At 46.2% G+C, this 19111-nt stretch overlaps 1 protein-coding gene across 2 annotated transcripts in view; it reads left to right on the top strand.

The window, feature by feature from the left end:
- Positions 1-19111, top strand: part of LOC133458738 (protein NLRC5-like) — a 145858-nt gene that overhangs the window by 31064 nt on the left and 95683 nt on the right. The window lies entirely within an intron of this gene.

The raw sequence follows: 19111 nt of genomic DNA, 5'->3' as shown, positions 1-19111 counted from the left end.
TATTTTTTTTTTCCTGACAAAAGGAAGGCCTTTTTGCCCCCCTAAACGTGCCCAAAAAGTCACCAAATTTTGCACCCACGTCAGGCCTGGCGATAAATTTGATATTTAATGGTTTGCATTAATGGGCGTGGTAAAATGGCTCAACAGCGCCCCCTAGAAAACTTTGTGCCTCAAGCCCCACGATACGTTTTGACGTACATGCACGAAAATCGGTACACACCTGTATCATGGGGCAACTTAAAGAAAAGTCTCTTGGTGCCATGCCCGAAACCGAACAGGATGTCGGCCATTTTGAATTAATCGTGTCATTTTGGCAAAATTTATGCCATTCCTTCGGCAGTTAATACGGCCCGAACCGTAACGTGCACCCAGGTGTGTTATACATCAAAATGTGCGTCTCCATCCTCCGACACCACGCATTACTTTTCTCTTTCAAAAGCATTACCGTGGCGATGCTAGACGCCAAAAAGCGCGCCCACCCTTCATCTGATTGGTTCTGACAGAAAAAAATTTGCGCCTCAAGCCCCATAATACGGTTTGACGTACATGAACGAAAATCGGTACACTCCTGTATCATGTCGCAACTAAAAGAAAAGTCTCTTGGCGCCATGGCCGAAACCGAACAGGAAGTCGGCCATTTTGGACATTCTGAATTAATCGCGTAATTTTGGAGCAATTTATGCCATTCATTTGAGAATTAATACGGCCCGAACCGTAATGGGCACCCAGATGTATTATACATCAAAATGTGCTTCTACATCCTGCAACACCACGCATTACTTTTCTCTTTCAAAAGTGTTACCGTGGCGACGCTAGACGCCAAATGGCGCGCCCCCCCCTTCATGTGATTGGTCCATATTTGATAGTTCTCCAAAAGTCACCAAATTTTGCATACAAGCCAGACTTGGCGATAAATTTGATATTTCATGGTTTGCATTAATGGGCGTGGCCTAACGGCTCAACAGCGCCCCCTAGAATACTTTTATCTGCCATAACTTTTGAATGGTTTGACATAGGAAGTTGTGGGTGGTGTCATGGGACTCTGTAATGAGTCCTTAAGCTTCGTTGGCCTTACTTAGCCCCGCCCCTTCTTCTGATTGGTTGTCCCAATTTTCTGCTATAACATTGGAATGGTTTGACATAGAGAATCCTGGGTGGTGTCATCAGATTCTTTATGGAGTCCTTGACCTTCATTGGCCTGAATTAGCCCCGCCCCTTTTTCTGATTGGTTGTCCCTTTTTTCTGCTATAACTTTTGAATGGTTTGACATAGGAAGTCGTGGGTGGTGTCTTGGGACTCTGTAATGAGTTCTTAAGCTTCGTTGGCCTTAATTAGCCCCGCCCCTTCATCTGATTGGTCCATATTTGATAGTTCTCCAAAAGTCACAAAATTTTGCATGCAAGCCAGGCCTGGTGATAAATTTGATATTTCATGGTTTGCATTAATGGGCGTTGCCTAACGGCTCAACAGCGCCCCCTAGAATACTTTTCTCTGCCATAACTTTTGAATGGTTTGACATAAAGAGTCGTGGGTGGTGTCATGGGACTCGGTATTGAGTCCTTGACCTTCATTGGCCTGAATTAGCCCCGCCCCTTCTTCTGATTGGTTGTCCCGATTTTCTGCCATAACTTTCGAATGGTTTGAAATAGAAAGTCGTGGGTGGTGTCTTTTCTGATATGCTTATGTGGGGCGGTGGACGTGAGTGCGAGGGCCCGTTCATCGCTGCTTGCAGCTTTAATTAGGGCCCGAGCACCTTCAGTGCGAAGGCCCTATTGTATCTGTAGGAATTCTTCGCCTTATTATTATTTTTCTGACAAAAGGAGGGCCTTTTTGCCCCCCTAAACGTGCCCAAAAAGTCACCAAATTTTGCACCCAAGTCAGGCCTAGCGAAAAATTTGATATTTAATGGTTTACATTAATGGGCATGGCAAAATGGCTCAACAGCGCCCCCTTGAAAACTTTGTGCCTCAAGCCCCACGATACGGTTTGACGTACATGCACGAAAATCGGTACACAACTGTATCATGGGGCAACTTAAAGAAAAGTCTCTTGGAGCCATGCCCGAAACCGAACAGGATGTCGGCCATTTTGAATTAATCGTGTCATTTTGGCGAAATTTATGCCATTCATTCGGCAGTTAATACGGCCTGAACCGTAACGTGCCCCCAAGTGTGTTATACATCAAAATGTGCGTCTCCATCCTCCGACACCACGCATTACTTTTCTCTTTCAAAAGCATTACCGTGGCGACGCTAGACGCCAAAAAGCGTGCCCACCCTTCATCTGATTGGTTCAGACAGAAAAAACTTTGCGCCTCAAGCCCCATAATACGCTTTGACGTACATGAACAAAAATCGGTACACACCTGTATCATGTCGCAACTTAAAGAAAAGTCTCTTGGCGCCGTGGCCGAAACCGAACAGGAAGTCGGCCATTTTGAACATTCTGAATTAATCGCGTAATTTTGGAGCAATATATGCCATTCCTTCGAGAATTAATACGGCCCGAACCGTATCGTGAACCCAGATGTGTTATACATCAAAATGTGCGTCTCCATCCTGCGATTACACGCATTACTTTTCTCTTTCAAAAGTGTTACCGTGGCGACGCTAGACGCCAACAAGCGCACCCCCCCTTCATCTGATTGGTCCATATTTGATAGTTCCCCAAAAGGCACCAAATTTTGCATGCAAGCCAGGCCTGGCGAAAAATTTAATATTTCATGGTTTGTATTAATGGGCATGGCAAAATGGCTCAACAGCGCCCCCCGGAAAACTTTGTGCCTCAAGCCCCACGATACGGTTTGATGTACATGCACGAAAATCGCTACACCCCTGTATCATGGCACAACTTAAAGAAAAGTCTCTTGGAGCCATGGCCGAAACCGAACAGGAAGTCGGCCATTTTGAAATCTGATTGGTCCATATTTGATAGTTCTCCAAAAGTCACCAAATTTTACATGCAAGACAGACTTGATATTTCATGGTTTGCATTAATGGGCGTGGTCTAACGGCTCAACAGCGCCCCCTAGAATACTTTTCTCTGCCATAACTTTTGAATGGTTTGACATAGGAAGTTGTGGGTGGTGTCATGGGACTCTGTATGGAGTCCTTGGCCTTAATTAGCCCCGCCCCTTCTTCTGATTGGTTGTCCCGATTTTCTGCTATAACTTTTAACTGCAACGATGTCTGTGCTTAATGACATCTGTAATGCTTTAGACCAGAAGAAACACTGTGCTGTACTGTTTATTGATTTAACCAAGGCTTTTGATTCTGTTAACCATGGATTACTGCTTAAAAAACTCAAAGATATTGGCTTTTCTGACCCAGCGGTTCACTGGTTCAGGAATTATCTTACAGACAGGACCCAATGTGTAGCTACAGATGGGCACCAGTCAGACTTTATCACAATTTCCAATGGGGTCCGTCAAGGTTCTGTTTTGGCTCCTGTCCTATTTACAGTTTTTATTAATGACATTGGGAGGAATCTGAACAGTGCAAAAATCCATCTTTACGCAGATGACACAGTTATTCATTCGATCGCCCCCTCTCTTTCCCAAGTCATCAATGATCTCCAGTCTGCTTTTGAACAGCTCCAGACATCACTGACTGAACTAAAGTTGGTCCTCAACGCCAAAAAGACCAAATTTATGACTTTTACCAGAACCCGTTCAACCAACACCATCCATCCTGGTATACAAACTACAGGAGGAGAAACTATTGAAAGAGTACCATCATATAAATACCTGGGTATCTGGTTGGATGACAAACTGTCATTTTCAGAACATGTGTCTCATCTGGTAAAGAAACTGAGGGCTTTGCTGGGGTTTTATTATAGAAACAAAACCTGTTTTAACATTGTTGCCAAGAAAAAGCTGGTACAGGCAACTTTTTTAAGCACTCTGGACTACGGGGACATTATTTATATGCATGCTGCCTCCTCAAAACTTCATTACCTTCATACAGTTTATCACAGTGCTTTGCGTTTCATTACCAACTCAGCGTTTAGGACACATCACTGTGTTCTCTATTCTCTGGTCTCCTGGCCCTCACTGACCCTAAGGAGACAACAACATTGGATTATTTTTATTTACAAAGCCATTCTGAATAAACTCCCCACATATCTGTCCAACTTGTTGTCTCCAGTTCATAGTGTGTACAGCTCCCGCTCTTCCACACGGAAGCTGTATAAAGTCCCCAGGATTCATACAGAACTTGGCAAAGCAGCCTTCTCCTACGCTGCTCCCTGGTCCTGGAATAACATTCAGAACTGTCTTAAACTTTCTGGACTCATCTCCTTGGGTGAATTCAAGGTTCTTCTCAAACAGAAACTAACAGAAATGTGCACCTGCTATTTTTAATGTAAGGTATTGTAATGTTGTTTGCACTGTTTGTTGTTGTTGTTGTTGTTGTTAAATTGATTTTATTGTTGTTGCACCAGTTAAGCCTCTTGGCCAGGTCTCCCTCGTAAAAGAGATTCAGTCTCAAGGGATTTTCCTGGTAAAATAAAGGTTAAAAAAAAAAAAAAAAAAAAAAAAAACTTTTGAATGGTTTGACATAGAGAGTCGTGGGTGGTGTCATCAGATTCGTTATGGAGTCCTTGAGCTTCGTTGGCCTTAATTAGCCCCGCCCCTTCTTCTGATTGGTTGTCCCGATTTTCTGCTATAACTTTTTAATGGTTTGACATAGGAAGTCGTGGGTGGTGTCATGGGATTCTGTAATGAGTTCTTAAGCTTCTTTGGCCTTAATTAGCCCCGCCCCTTCTTCTGATTGGTTGTCCCGATTTTCTGCTTTAGCTTTTGAATGGTTTGACATAGAGAGGGGTGGCTGGTGTCATCAGATTCTGTATGGAGTCCTTGACCTTCATTGGCCTGAATTAGCCCCGCCCCTTCTTCTGATTGGTTGTCCCTTTTTTCTGCTATAACTTTTGAATGGTTTGACATAGGAAGTCGTGGGTGGTGTCATTTCTGATATGCTTATGGGGGGCGGTGGCCGTGAGTGCGAGGGCCCGTTCATCACTGCTTGCAGCTTTAATATTCAATAATATCTTTAAATTTTAAAAGATATGAATTTGTAAATAGTCTATTAGTATGATCTCTATATCCAGAATTATGTATTATTCTTATAGCTCGTTTTTGGAGTATAGTTAATACATTCAGTGATCATTTATAAGTATTTTCCCAGACCTCTGTACAGTAGTTCAAGTATGGCAAAACCAGGGAACAGTATAGCATGCGTAGTGAGTTATAATTTAATAAGTGCTTAGCTTTATTTAAAACTGACACTTCTAGATAATTTGTTATGTGTATATTTTATATGAGATTTCCAGCTAATTCTATCATCGATTATTACCACAAGAAATTTGTTTTCTGAAACTCTTTCAATTTCAACAGCATCTAACTGTATTTTTACCTGATTATCTATCTGTTATGATGCAAAAGATAACGTGACAGGTAACTCAAGTCGGAGTTGACGTGACTCCATTTATTCTTGAACCACACATGAAAGCATGTAAAACACAGACTGCCGTAAACCGGAACCGGGGAGTGTCGTAACCAGAATACAGTTCTTAAGGTGACAGTGTATGTCTGTAAACTACCAGACATAACATTTCCCCCCCCCCCTTCACACAACCTAGGTGTGATACTCAGTCTCAAAATCCCCCAGGTGTTTAGGCCTGGTGCGAGCCCGAGCTGGGCGACCCTCGGGTGCAGCAGCAATGTCTGGTGGCCGCTCTTCGACTGCGGCCTGTGCTTGGACAGCTGGGGCAGCTGCCACATCGAACTGTGCAGCCGGCAGGGCTGTAACGGCTGGCACATCCAGTCCGGGCGCCGGTGGGGCCTGCACCTTACGCAGGCGGTTAGCATGCCAGCGAGTGCCGTCGGCTAACCTGAAGGAAGCTGGGCCAAGCCGTTTGGTAACCTGGACAGGGTCTGACCAGAACGACTGGAGCTTGTCGCCACGATGAGGTCGTCGGATCCTGACCCAATCCGAGACAGCGATGGGAGGTGGTCTAACCCGTCGGGTCCTGTCGAAGTGGTCCTTCATCTGACGTTGACAGGTAGTGACTGCGGCTTGAACTGGGTGCACTGGGACTTGAGCCAGTGTGGGGCAGAGCCTATCCAGACGCAGCTGGAGCTCCCGCCCCAGCATGAGGGAGGCTGGGGAGACTCCAGTGGTGGCGTGTCGGGTGGCCCGATAGTGCACAGCGTCTGTAGGAGACTGGTGGTGAGTGTGCACCCTTGTGCCAAATGAGCCCTGATCCCATTTTTCAGCGTTTGATTTAAACGTTTCACCCCCCCGTTCGCCGTCGGGTTGTAGAACGCCGTGCGGATGTGGCGAATCCCTTTCCCCGCCAGGTACGAGGACAGTTCATGGGAGATCATTTGGGGCCCATTGTCAGTTGTGATCCTCCGGGGTAAGCCCCAACGTGCGAACAGAGACTCCAGAATGTCAATGAGCACCTTGGACGTGACGGAGCCCGTGGGTGCCACCTCCGGCCACTTAGAGTGGAGGTCGTAAACCACGACGAGGAACCTCTGATGGTGCGGCACCCCATGCAGCTCACCACAGATGTCAAGCTGCAAGTTCTCCCAGGGCTGTGACGGCCAGTCTAACGGCTGCATGGGTGGGGGTGGGGCCGGGGCCCTGGTCTTGCCGCTAAGAAGGCAAGCAGTGCAGTCCCTAACCAGGGCCTCTATTTCCCTGTCGATGCCCGGCCACCACACGACATCACGGCACCTCTGTTTGAGCCTGACTATGCCCAGGTGACCCTCGTGCGCCATAGCAAGGACACGCGCCCGGAGGTCAACAGGGACCACAGTGCAGAGCCCACAGGCAACACAGGTGTCGTTCCAGCACGACAACTCCTCCCTGTGATAGGGAAGCAGCTCGTCGGGTACCCTCCCAGGCAAGCCTTGCCTGATGTAGGTAAAGAGTGTGGACAGGACGGGGTCATCCGCTGAGGCGTCCTGAAGCTCCTGGAGCGACACTGTCTCGTGGAGGGGTGTGTGGAGGAGCTGGATGAGGTCCTGTTCAGCCTGGTCCCGGTCGGGGGCCAAAGGTTGGGCTGTGGGTGGGCTAGGGATCGCACGTGACAGCAGGTCAGCCACCACGTTGCCGCGGCCTGGCGTGAACTGCAGGCGGAAGTTGTACTGCTGCAGTCGGTCAGCCCAACGATGGAGGCGGAGCGGTTTGTGGCCGGTGCCTGACGTTGCCAGGAGGGTAGTGAGGGCCTGGTGGTCGGTCCTCAGTGTGAATGTACGCCCGTAAAGGTACATATGCCAGCGCTCACAAGCCCAGAGGCACGCTAAGGCCTCCCGCTCCCCCACCAAGTACCTCTGTTCTGTGGGGCTGAGAGCCCGCGAGGCGAAGGCGATCAGTCTCTCGACGCCCCCCTGCAGCTGGGACATCACCGCGCCGACGGCGAGGGCAGAGGAGTCGCACGTGACGAAGGTGGGGCTGACCAGGTCGAAGTGCGCCAGGACCGGTGCAGAGGTGAGCTGGGACTTCAGTAATACGCCGTCATGCCCAGGAAAGAGGCCACCTGAGCGGCTGAGGTTGGCTCTGGGACACGGTGGATGAACTCTGTGTTTGAGTTGTCACGAACCGGGCCGCACGGCCATGACAAAGAGGGAAACGCAACACAAGGAAAGCCAATCAAAAATGTTTTTTATTAAATAATAAACCTAAAAGAAGAACCTTAATTAAGTATGGCGTGTGTAGTCAGTAGATCAGTGGTGTAAGTGAGTGGGTGTATGTGTGTAAGGTGTAAAACTAAAGCAAACCCAAACCACAAACAAAATGCTGCCTCAGGGATGAGAGAGAGGGGAGAAGTGAGCAGACAGAGCTTTTTAAAGGCTCATTGAGCAACAGGTGCTGCCACTTCTCTGATGACCCTCAGCTCCTCCCACTGCTACCTGCAAGGGAGAAGACCAGCCACAAGGCAGGAAGGTAAAGAGGGTCGTCACAGAGTGGAGCGGGTACATGCCACCCGCTGAGAGGCGGAACCCGACAAAGTCAATGGCTGGGGCAGCGAAGACATACTTCTCGCCATTGAGTGTGAGGTGATGCTTGGCCATTGCACTGAACACCCTGTGCAGGCGCTCATCGTGTCCCTCGATCATGGCCGCGTGAACCACAATGTCATCCAGGTAGATGGCCACACCCGTTATACCTGTGAAGACGGAGGCCATAATTTTCTAGTAGCAGCTGGGGGCGGAGCTTAGCCCAAACGCCATGCGTTTGTAGCGGAACACCCCTCTGTGGGTGATGAAAGCGGTGAGGTTGCGGCTCTCGGGGTGCAGTGGCACCTGGAGGTAACCCTGGCGGAGGTCCAGTTTTGAAAAAACGGTGGACCCGTGGAACTGGGCGGTGAGCTCCTCTGTGGTTGGCAGGGGGTATTTGTGGGGGATGATGGCCTTGTTCACCGCTCGAAGGTCCACGCAGAGTCGCAGCCCCCCATTCTTCTTCCTGGCCACCCCCAAGTTGGAGATCCAGGGTGACGTGTTCACCTGCTCGATGATGTCGTCATCCAGCATACCCTACAGCTGAGCAGAGATGTCATCACGGAGGGCCAGGGGAGAATGACGGAGGGGCTGTATGACAGTCGGGTCCAACAGGGGCTGGTGGGCGAAACCCACGAGGCAACCCTCCCCGCTGAACAGCGTTGGCCACTGTTGCTGCCAGGGGATGACAACGGCGTTGATCTCTGAGCCGGTGGTGTCCAGCAGGGTGAAACCGAGGCTGGTGAAGAGGTCGAGGCCCAGGAGGTTGGTCCCGTGGCATGCAACATTGAACCTAAAAACTGGCAGTGTCTTATCCCCGTATTTTACGGGCAGCTGAAGGGAGCCCACAATGTCAATTTTGGAGTCGGCGTAACCACGCAGGGTGGTGGTGGGCGGTCCAAGTGGCTCGCAGGGGAAAAACTGTGTAACAGTCGCCAGGTTCAGGAGAGACACTGTGGCTCCTGTGTCTAGGAGGAGGGGCAGAGTGACATCTCCAACCATTACCGAGCACGTTTTGAACGGTGCTCGTCCTGAGCTCACGTTGTGGATGACTGTGGTGTTAGTGGGTGGCTGAGAGGCTCGAGCTGGGGCAGACCTGCAGACTTTGTGGAAGTGATTTAATTTTCCGCAGTTGGAGCAGGTTTTACCACGGGCAGGGCAGTTCTGGGCTCTTGAGTTGTGTGCAGAAGAGCCACAGTTACCACATTGCTGTTGGTAGTGATCGCGGGGCCGAGCGGCTAGTAGGATGTTCTCCTCCCCGCTGTCAGCGCTCACATGAAGGAGGGGCGTCTGTGAGGTGAGCGCGCCCGCTGCCTGTGTCTGTGAGGGCGGGGGAGTAGAGAAGCTTGCCGCACACTCCAGCGCAGATTCAACCTGAACCGCGAGGTTTATTGCTGCTCCAGTAAAGTCAGATCATCATTTTCCAGCAACAGTCTTTCCCTTATTTTGTTGCAGCTCGTGTGCAAAATCAGTTGGTCTCTGACCATTTCGTCCCGAAGTCCTCCAAACTTACAGGAATTAGCCAAACCCCGAAGGTCCGCCACGTACTGAGCCACTGTTTCCCCTGGCCTTTGATGTCGCCGCCGGAACAGGACCCGGCGGAGCAGAGCGCTTTGTGGAGCCGCGAAATGTCCTTTCAGTAACTCCACGGCCAGGGAGTATGACGGTGCGTCGCCGAGTGTTCCGAACACCCGCTGTCCCTCAGTTCCCAAGCAGTGCAGCAGCAGTGCACGTTTCCTCCCGCTGGACACGTCCATCAAGCCGGCAGCCAGGATGTATGTCTCGAACGCGGAGATCCAGCGGTGCCACAGGACCGGTGGTTCGCCTGGGAGGGCCAGGAACGGAGCGGGTGGTGGTAAGGAACAAGCTTCAGCCATCTCTCGTCGCCAATGTTATGTTGCAAAAGATAACGTGACACGTAACTCAAGTCGGAGTTGACGTGACTCCATTTATTCTTGAACCACACAAAGCATGTAAAACACAGACTGCCGTAAACCGGAACCGGGGAGTGTTGTAACCAGAAAATAGTTCTTAAGGTGACAGTGTATGTCTGTAAACTACCAGACATAACACTATCTTATAATTACTAAATAACATTAGTTTAGTTTTAGCCAGATTTAACGACAATTTATTTTTATCAAACCACCTTTTTAACTTATATAATTCAGATGTGACCTTGTCCAATAGCTCCTGTAAGTTTTTTCCAGAACAAAATATATTTGTGTGATCTGCAAAAATGACTGAACACAATATACTGTGTATATTGTATGTATATGTCTGCTGTTGCTCGCTTGCTGATTGGGTAACGTACTGCGTCACGCATCGCGTCACTTCCTGGTGTTGCGGTCTGTTGCTGCTGCATGGTGTGCAGGCTCAGATCTCTCCCGACTTTTTTGTCTAAAACTTAGATTGTTTTCTGGTAAAATAGTACCATATCTGGTACATTACTGTCTTTATTTCAACACTTGCTCATTTTCTCTTCCGTAACTTTCACTGTCACCAATCACCGATACATTTTCTGTCCGTTAAGGATAAGGATAATCTTTATTGTCTCTCTTGAGAGAAATTTGTCTTGGACAAAAACTAGAGACTCCAGGCACCACATATATAACAAAACATATAAAATCACAATAAACAAAAACACATCGTCATATCTATGGAGCCAAATCAAGGCCAAAAGTTTTGCTAATTTGAAAATAAATTTTGAACCTGAAAATTCTTTTTTACAGTTTCAATTTTATTTTTTTCAGTATCAGATCTTTTTTTCAGTTTCAAATCTTTTTATTTCAGTTTCAAATCTTTTTTTCAGTTTCAATTTTTTATTTTCAGTTTCACGTCTTTTTTTTCAGTTTCACTTCTTTTTTTTCATTTTCAAATTTTTTTTTCAGGTTCAGACTTTTGGCCCCGATCTGGCGTGGGGGGCGTGGCATCAACTGAGAGGGGCGTGGCATCATGAGTGACAGCAAAACAGAGAAGGCGGGGGACGTTCCTCAGTCATGTTGCCTTCAGGAATCGTAGATTGCAGAAGTTATCAGTAGAAGTATGATTCAACACTGTATATATACTATATTCACGTGATTGGCAGTGGAAAAAACTGATATTAGTGACACATTTCTGTTTGAAAAGCTGTTTTAGACCGTACTTGGCACCAATCGCAGTATAAAAGCAATAAACTATGCCAGACTGTACAGTTCAACAGCCACACTTTAAAGTTTGACATTTCCCACTTCCACATAATACCAAGTACGGTTTAAAACAGCTTTTTAAACAGAAATGTGTCACTAGTATCCGTTTTTTCCACTGCCAATCACGGGAATATGGTGTATATACAGTGTTGAATCAAACTTCTACTGATATCTTTAGCAACCTACGTTTCCTGAAGGCAACATGACTGAGGAACGTCCCCCGCCTTCTCTGTTCTGCTGTCACTCATGATGCCACGCCCCTCTCAGTTGATGCCACGCCCCCCACGCCAGATCGGGGCCAAAAGTCTGAACCTGAAAAAAAAATTTGAAACTGAAAAAAAAGAAGTGAAACTGAAAAAGAAAAGACGTGAAACTGAAAAAAAAACATTTGAAACTGAAAAAAAGATTTGAAACTGAAATAAAAAGATTTGAAACTGAAAAAAAGATCCGATACTGAAAAAAATAAAATTGAAACTGTAAAAAAGAATTTTCAGGTTCAAATTTTATTTTCAAATTAGCAAAACTTTTGGCCTTGATTTGGCTCCATACATATCCCCCCGCTCTTTGCATGCCCCCTCGCAATGTCCTGAAAAAACACCTCTACACAAAAAATACCTTGCTACAGCAACATTATTGCACTTCCCTCTACACATATAGCAGCATAATCATTAATGCACATCCCTCTATACATACAGCAGCACACGTTATTGCACATTCCGCCCTTCCCACACACACACACACACACACACACACACACACACACACACACACACACACACACACACACACACACACACACACACACACACACACACACACACACACACACACACATACACACACACACACACACACACACACACACACACACCTCATTTCCTGTTATTGAGTAACTTGATTGATAATGGAATAAAAGAGAATTTAAATCTATTGAGTTCACAGCTTGGCAACCCATACCTTCTGCCTGAAGGCAGGCATCAACTCATATTCCCTGTGCAGGATGTGATTTGGGTCTGAGATGATTTTTTGACCTTCCTTCATAAGGGTTTGTTCAAATATCTCTTGCAGGGATGATGGAGGCAGCATACCAATTATTTTCCCTGCCCTTTTGATCAGATTTTGGAGTTGTACTTTATATTTAATGGTCAGGTTGCCAAACCAAGTTGTAATGCCATAGCGGATGATAGTTTCTATGGCTGCTCTGTAGAACAACAACATAACATCTTTATCCACTCCATGAACCCTGAGCCTGCGCAAAATGTATAGGCGCTGGCTGATCCTTGAACAAACATAATCTACATGATGAGCCCACTGTAACTTAGAATCAAAATAAATGCCCAAGTATTTGTGTACTGTAACCTGTTCAACCCTCTCCTCATTCAGAAAGACGAGGCTGTGATCACCAACAGACCTGGGATCAAACAGCATTTATTTTGTTTTCTTAACATTTAAAATCAAATTATGCTTCTCGCACCACTGCACACATCTTTCTACCTCTGACTTGTACACAGCGATATCTGAGTCCACTGTCAGTAGACTCAGTATGGCCGTGACGTCAGAGAATTTAAAAACATAATTATCAAGGTGATGGTTCCTACAATCATTAGTATATAATGTGAATACAATCGGCGAACTGACGCAACCCTGTGGATCGCCCGTGTTAATCACCTGAACTTCGGAGAGGGTTGAATTGATTTTAACCTGCTGCTGCCTGTCTGTAAGAAAAGAAAAATACCATTTAATTATGTAAGGATTCACGTTCATCTGCTCCAGCTTGTTTAAAAGGATGTGAGGGATTATGGTATTAAAAGCAGATGTAAAATCCATGATCAGAAGTCTTGCATAGGCTCTGGAATTTTCGAGATGTTTTATAATTAAATGTAATATGGTGTTTAAAGCATCACCAGTGCCTAAGCCGTGCTTGTAAGCAAATTGGCAGGGATCTAAAAGGTGTTCAACCTCACCCTGTAGCTTCCCAACCACGATGCGTTCAAGTGCTTTCATCACAGTCGACGTTAATGCTACCGGTCTAAAATCATTATTCTCCTGCGGACAAGGTTTCTTAGGGACTGGGATAATTACAGCTTTTTTCCATATTACGGGAATGTTGTGTGTGTCGACAGAGACTTGAAACAAAGGGCTCCAGGCTGGAGTCAACTCATCGGCAAAGGTTTTCAAAAGAAGTGCTGAGATGCCATCCGGCCCACACGCCTTTTTAGTATGTAATGTTTTGAAAACCTTAGCCACAACACTGGGATCGATCACAATTCTGTCTGTTGCATCACATGATGACATTAAAGTGTCACAACATACTTCTGCATCATCACTCACTATACAGTCAAACCGTTTAAAAAAGTTGTTGAGTTCATTTGCTTTTTCCATCTCCCTCAATACCTGCATGCTTTCTCTCTTAGAATTCATGTAGCCTCCGTTAGCATCTTAGCATGGGCTCTCCGTCTCCCACCATTTCACCTCTTTCCTGCTCAGTGTGTGAAATGTTTAGCTATTCCTCTGCCTCCTTTAGTGAAGACGGTAAGTGCTTGAAGTGTAGTTTATTTGCAGGGCTGGAGGCGAGGCTCAGTCAGTTAGAGGTCCGGTTCTGCCAATTTGACCATAGCTCCTCAGCTAACCAGGCTAAGCTAGCGGCAGACCGGCCTGTAGCAGCTGCTAGCCGCTCCCCTGCAGCTCCCGAGCAGCCGGCCAGTCAGGGCGGCTGGATGACGGTTCGGAGGAAGCGTAGTCTTAAAGGGCTCACGGAACACCACCACCCGCTTCATGTGTCTAACAGATTTTCCCCACTCAGCGACACACCTGTTGAGAAGCCGACCATGGTGATTGGCGACTCCATAGTCAGGCATGTGAGGCTGACTCCAGCGACCATAGTTAGGTGTATCCTGGGGGCCAGAGCGGGCGACATTGAGGCAAATTTGAAGCTACTGGCAAAGAGTAATCGTAAATACGGTAAAGTTATCATCCATGTTGGAGCTAACGACTCCCGTCTTCGCCAGTCGGAAGTAACTAAAATTAATATTGTCTCGGTGTGTAACTACGCCAAAACAATGTCAGACTCCGTAGGTTTCTCTGGTCCCCTCCCCAATCTGACCAGCGATGACATGTTTAGTCGCATGCTCTCGCTCTGTCGCTGGTTGTATCGGTGGTGTTCAGAAAACGACGTGGCCTTTATTGACAATTGGGAGACGTTCTGGGGAAAGCCCGGTCTGATTAGAATAGACGGCATTCATCCCACCCGGGTTGGTGTTGCTCTTGTCTCTAGTAATTTGGCCTGTTTTATTAGACCCTCTCCCTGACATCGCAGGGTCCAGGCCAGGATGCAGAGCTGTAGTTTAACACACTTCTCTACTGCTTCTCGAGGACCAACGCCTGCCAACAAAACTGTAGGATTACATAATGTAACTGGTAACTCTAACCAGGTGCCTAGCAAAATAGAAGTGGTTGCAGTTCCCCGCCCTCCAAATGTTCACCAGGTACGGCATATTGGAGGTGTTAACCAAAAATAACCTTGTAAAAATTAAAACCAATGCACATTTGGTACCAATAAGAGACCGAAAAATTAGATGCGGACTACTAAATGTACGATCGTTAAGCTCCAAGTCTCTGTTAGTAAATTATATAATTACAGAGAGTAGGAGTGATGTTTTCTGCTTAACAGAAATATGGTTACAGGAGGAAGAGTATGTTAGTTTGAATGAATCGACTCCGCCCGGCTATTTTAATCATCACATTCCTAGAAACACGGGTCGAGGTGGAGGAGTCGCAGCAATTTATAACTCCAGTCTCCAAACCAAAATTTAACCTAAGTGCAATTATAATACATTTGAAAGCCTCACGCTTAGTCTGAAATTTCCAAGCTGGAAATCAGAGAAGCCAGTTGTGTTAGTGGTAGTGTATCGGCCCCCTGCTGGCGCTTATCTAGAGTTTCTGTCTGAATTTCCAGATTTCCTTTCTGGATTATTGATCAGTACAGATAAATTCATCATAGTGGGTGATTTTAATATTCATATGGATGTTGAAAGCGATAATCTTAAATTAGCTTTCAATTCTCTTCTAGAATCAATGGGTATCTCACAAAAAGTGGACAAACTGACGCATTGTTTTGATCATACTCTCGATCTCGTTCTCACCTACGGTGTTGAAACTGATGATCTGTTGGTGTCACCTGTAAACTCCCTTTTATCCGACCATTATTTAATAACGTATGAATTTAATGTTGTTGATGTTGAAGTGCAGGACAGGAGGTATTATTTTAGCAGATGTTTGTCTGATGAAGCTATTGCTAAATTTAAGGAGGCCATTGCTCATCTTGCGACAGTGGAAAATAGTGAAGCCTCTACTGAAGCAATAGAGGCCAGTGACCTGGGTTCTACCTCTGATGTTGATCTTGATTTTCTTGTTAGTAACACTGCTGATATGTTGCACTCAGCTTTAGATGAAGTTGCTCCTTTGAAAAGGAGGATTTCCAACCATAGGAGATTAACTTCCTGGCATAATTCAGATATTCGCATGTTGAAACAAAACGTGCGTAAAATGGAAAGGAAGTGGTACTCTTGTAAGTCTGTAGACTCCTATCGTGAATGGAAAGATATTCTAATAGTATATAAAAAAGCCATTTGCAAAGCCAGAACAGCTTATTATTCAACGTTGATAGAGGATAACAAAAGTAACCCACGTTTTCTGTTCAGCACTGTAGCCAGGCTGACAAAGAGTCACAACTCTGTTGAGCCGTGCATTCCTGCAGCTCTCAGTAGTGAAGACTTTATGAGCTTCTTTAACAGTAAAATCACAAGAATTAGAGAAGAAATCAACCAGCCGGTTGTGGGCGTTTCTTCAGCTTTAGCGACTTCCCTAGGCTCTGACTTGACTCTAGACTGTTTTGATCCTATAGACCTCCCTGAGCTGACCTCACTCGTCAATAGAGCTAAGTCAACCACATGTATGTCAGACCCCATCCCGACTTCACTATTCAAAAATGTCTTTTCTCTTATTGGTGCGACAATACTGGACCAAATTAACCTATCCCTAAGCTTAGGATATGTACCACAGGTTTTCAAAGTGGCAGTAATTAAACCTTTACTTAAAAAACCTTCTCTTGACCCAGACACCTTAGCTAATTATAGGCCAATTTCCAACCTTCCATTTGTATCTAAAATTCTGGAAAAGGTAATTTCAAGCCAGTTTTGTGACTATTTGTATAGAAAGGATCTGTTTGAAATCTTTCAGTCAGGGTTCAGAATGCATCATAGCACAGAGACAGCACTTGTTCGAGTCACGAATGACCTCCTTATGGCCTCAGATAAGGGATTAGTGTCCATACTGGTTCTACTGGACCTCAGATAAGGGATTAGTGTCCATACTGGTTCTACTGGACCTCAGATAAGGGATTAGTGTCCATACTGGTTCTACTGGACCTCAGTGCTGCTTTTGACACTATAGATCATGGCATTTTACTGCACAGGTTAGAGCATGTTGTTGGGATTAAAGGGACAGCTCTATGTTGGTTTAAATCATACCTATCTGACAGGTTCCAGTTTGTTCATGTACATGAGGTTTCTTCAGAACAGTCAAGGGTCTGTTATGGTGTTCCGCAGGGTTCAGTGCTAGGGCCAATCTTGTTCAGTTTATACATGCAGCCGTTGGGAAGTATAATCCAGAATCACGGCATACACTTTCATTGTTATGCTGATGATACGCAGCTCTACTTGTCTATGAAGCCGGATGAAACAGAACCGTTAATTAAACTTCAGGCATGTCTTAGGGACATCAAGGACTGGATGTCCAGAAATTTCTTGCTTCTAAATTCAGATAAAACAGAGGTTATCATTCTTGGTCCAGAGCATCTTAGGAAGGGATTAGATGGTGTTGCGATGGCTTCCAGTGCAACTGTGAGAAACCTTGGTGTTATTTTCGATCAGGATTTGTCGTTTAAACCATATGTCAATCAGGTTTGTAAAATAGCCTTTTTCCATCTCCGTAATATTGCAAAGATTAGGAAAATCCTCTCGCAGAGTGATGCAGAAAAACTAGTTCATGTGTTTGTATCTTCTAGACTAGATTACTGTAATGTGTTGTTAGCAGGATGTCCAAGTAATTTGCTGAATAGGCTCCAGCTGATCCAAAATGCAGCAGCACGAGTACTGACAGGAATTAGCAGGAGAGACCACGTCTCTCCAGTGTTAGCGTCGCTCCATTGGTTACCCGTAAAATTCAGAATCCAATTTAAAATGTTATTACTTGCGTATAAAGCCCAAAACGGCTTAGCTCCGCATTATTTGCAAGACCTGATAGTGCCTTATGTTCCTGTCAGAGCTCTCCGTTCTCAGAGTGCAGGTTTACTCGTAGTTCCTAGAGTATCTAAATGTAGATTTGGAGGGCGGGCGTTCTGCTATCAGGCACCACTACTATGGAACCAACTTCCAATCTGGGTTAAGGAGGCTGACACCACCTCCACCTTTAAAACTAAACTTAAAACATTTCTGTTTAGTAAAGCCTATAGTTAGTGTTTAGTAAACCTCTAGCTGGTGTTGGTAAATCTCTAGGTAGTGTAAACTTTAGTGTGTCAGAGTCGCTCCTGTAGTTTCTTGTGCTGGCCCCCCCTTCTCCTCCCTTTTCTCTCTTTTGTCCATGTTGCAGCATCCTTTGCCGGACACCGGAACCTGCAGGTGGTCGTGGGTGGCTTGTAGCTTGCATTACGGAGCACAAGTCTTTCCCTGACCCTGCACCCCAACCTGGGACTTGCTGATTGGGCCGGAGCTTCGGGAGCTGCGTGCTGGCCTGCGGTCCCCACCCCTGGTCATCCCGTTGCTGCTTCCACCTGCCTGCTGTGCTGTTGCCGTCCCTGACCCACCAGTCTGGCCCTCGGCAGGAGGGTCCCCCCTTATGAGCCTGGTCCTGCTCAAGGTTTCTTCCCTCCTAAAGGGGAGTTTTTCCTTGCCACTGTTTGGCTTAAGGTTTTCCTCCCACTAGGGGAGTTTTTACCTGCCATTGTTTATGTAATAACTGCTCGGGGGTCATGTTCTGGGTATGGGTCTCTGGAAAGCGTCTAGAGACAACTCTGTTGTATTAGACGCTATATAAATAAAATTGAATTGAATTGAATTGAATATAGCTTGGTTGTAGATATGCTGCTATAGGCTTATACTGCAGGGCACCGACATGATCCGCTGGGCGGTGCCTCTCACCCTTCTTCTCTACTCCTCTTCCCTTCCTCTCTTCTCCATTACCATTTTTATTTATTATAAATATCTCATAGCTATCATTTTTGTCCATCGTTCCTGTAGTTTCTTGTGCCGGCCCCCTTTTTTTCTCCTTTGTGCATGTTTGCAGGCTGGAGCCTCGGGAGCTGCGTTCTGGCCTGCGTTCCCGGTCCCCCTCACCCCATCCCCCCATCCCCGGTCATCCCGCTGCTGCTTCCACCTGCCTACGTGGATGTCTGCTGTGTGCTGCTGACGCACCCCCCCCCCCCCCCCCACCTCTGGTCATCCCGCTGCTGCTTCCACCTGCCTGCTGTGTGTTGCTGACGTCCCTGACTCCCCCAGTCTGGCCTTCGGCAGGAGGGTCCCCCCTTATGATCCAGGTCCTGGTCCAGGTTTCTTCCCTCCTAAAGGGGAATTTTTCTTGCCACTGTTTGGCTTAAGGTTTTTCTCCCACTATGGGAGTTTTTACCTCCATTGTTTATGTAATAATTGCTCGGGGGTTTATGTTTATGTTTATGTTCATGTTCTGGATCTCTGGAAAGCGTCTAGAGACAAGATCTGTTGTATTAGACGCTATATAAATAAAATTGAAATTGAAATTATACAGAAACAACAACAAAAAAACAAATATACGGTTCAATAAAGCAGTAAATATATTTTAAAAGATCCTTTAGCTGAATACTTGAGGAAGGTTAAGCTCCACACTTGTT

The sequence above is a fragment of the Cololabis saira genome, chromosome 13 (genome assembly GCF_033807715.1).
Source record: "Cololabis saira isolate AMF1-May2022 chromosome 13, fColSai1.1, whole genome shotgun sequence".
Lineage (NCBI taxonomy): Eukaryota > Metazoa > Chordata > Actinopteri > Beloniformes > Belonidae > Cololabis > Cololabis saira.
Note: the sequence above shows the minus strand (reverse complement) of the source record. Positions and strands in the feature narration are given on the sequence as shown.